Source organism: Aythya marila, assembly GCF_965140915.1.
Source record: "Aythya marila genome assembly, chromosome: 1".
In the NCBI taxonomy this organism is placed as follows: domain Eukaryota; kingdom Metazoa; phylum Chordata; class Aves; order Anseriformes; family Anatidae; genus Aythya; species Aythya marila.
Genome location: NC_139042.1, coordinates 29,199,589 through 29,201,963, shown reverse-complemented (window position 1 = coordinate 29,201,963; position 2,375 = coordinate 29,199,589).

Genomic DNA, 2,375 nt, shown 5'->3' with positions numbered 1-2,375 from the left:
TTTGTCTAAAAGTTTTGTATTTTCTTCCGCTCGTCTTGGATTTTCTTCCACAGCTGAGTGTGCCGTGAGTCAGGTTGACCCAGCTGAGAGCCAGGAGTGTTCAGTACACGAGTGTGTTAAGCTCTTGACTTGTGCATTACTAGAAGCAGCCAGTCCACCACTATTCCAGCCTGAACAAATATGTAGGGAAAGGACAACCTTACACTATGAAGTTTGTACATGCTTTCAAAACATTGCTCAATCGCTGATGTTGAAAGGAGCCTGTGGAGATCAGCTAGTCCAGCCTCCTGCCCAGAGCACAGTCAACCTGGAGCTGTGTCTAGGTGGGTTTTTAATATCTCCAAGGTTGGAGACTCTACAACCTCTCTGGGCAACCTGTGCCAAGGCTCAACCACACTCCCAGTGAAGAACTTCACTATGTTTAAATGCTATTTGTTGTATTTCAGTTTGTGCCTGTTGTCTCTCATCCTGACTCTGGACCTTACTAAGAATTCTGTCTCAATTTGTTGACCCCCCAGGTCCTTTTCTGCAAAGCTGCTTTCCAGCAGCTGGGTGTCCCCCAGCCTGTGCTGGTGAATGTTCATCCCCAGGGGCAGGACTTTGCGTTTCCCTTGCTGAACTTAATGGCTTTCCTCTTAGCTCATTTCTGTAGCCTGTCAAGGTTCCCCTGCGTGGCAGCACACCGATGAGGTCTATCAACCACTCCTCTGAGTTTTTGTCATCTGCAAACTTGCTGGTGGTGCATTCTGTCCTGTCATCCAGGCCACTATCATCACACGAAACAGTACTGTATGTAGTTCCTCGGGTATACCACTCATGACTGGCCTCTGGTTGGACTTCATGCCACCGATCACAAACCTCTGGGCTGGGTTTTTCAGCCCGTTTTCAATCCATCTTACTGTCCGTTTGTCTAATCTGTACAACATCACAGTGATGGAAGCCTAGAGAAAGTCAATATAAACAGAATCCACTTCTTTCCCTTTATCTACTAAGCATTTCATTGCAGAAGGCAGCCAGGTTGGTCAGGCATGGTTTCTCCTTTGTAAAACTACACCGACTACTCACAGTTGTCTTCTTGTCTTGCTAATGTTCGGAAGTGGCCTCCAGGATAACTTCCCTCATCGCTTTCCTGGAAATGTAGGTGAGGTTGCCCAGCCTGTAGCTCCTGCATCCTCTTTCATGACGTTCTTTATTATAGGAGCCATGTTTGCTTTCTTCCAGTCTTCAGGAACCTTGCCTGATCACTGTGATCTTTCAAGGATCATCAGTGGCCTTTAACGTCACCAACAAGTTCCCTCAGCATTCATGGATGCATCCCATCAGGTCCTGTGAACTTACATACATCCAGTTTGTTTAAATGTTCCATAACCTGATCCTCCTTCACCGAGGGTAAATCCTTATTGCTCCTGGCTTCACTGTTCCATCTTGGGAGCCTACAATTCCTGGTGGCTCGGTGCTGTGACCACTGCCCTGGGGAGCCTGTCCCAGTGCCCGAGCACCCTCTGGGTGCAGACCCTTTCCCTAACCCCCAGCCTGACCCTCCCCTGTCCCAGCTCCATGCCGTTCCCTCGGGTCCCACCTGGGAGCACCCCAGCATTTCCCTGAGATGCCATTCGCTGGGCGTACCTCAGCTTTCTTCATGCCCTTTGTCACCAGGGCCCCTGTCCCATTCAGCAACAGACCTACGTTTGCTCCGGTCTCCCTTTTGCTGTTGTATCTACAGAAGCTCTTGTTGGCCTTCATGTGCCTTGTCAGATTCATCTCCAGGTGGGGTTTGGCTTTCCTAGCCCCACTCCTGCACGTTTGGGCAGTGTCTTCATATTCCTCCTGGGTGACCTGATCCCATCTCTTGTACCCTTTTTTTTTGTTTGTTTTTAATGTTTGGGTTCTGTCAGGAGCTCCTTGTTTTTCCGTGTAGACTTCCTGTCACCATTACTTGACTTTTCAAGTGAGAATGGTCCATTCTCAAACTTGGAGGTGTTGATCCTTGAAAGTCAACCATCCCTCTTGGGCTGCTCCAAGCCAACCTTGAATCCAGAATTCATGTAAGTACCATAAGTGGGGCTGATCACTACCAGTTTGGGGACATGAACTGGGACACTGCATGATGCTGGACTGCACCACTGAGCTTTGCCAGTTCATTTTGAGCTAGCTCAAGTGTTGCTAATACCAGTCTGTATCATGCCATTTGCACTTAAATTGTTGTTCTTAAAGCGATTTTGAAATTTTTATGTGATTGGGATCTTTGTACGGGGACTTTTATGCGGGAGAGAGTACAGGACAGGATGTATCCTATTACCTGTGGTGTTGAAGCTGGCTGTGAGAAAAATTACGGAGGAGGAAAAAAGGGAGTATCACCCAAAACTAAGGCTGGA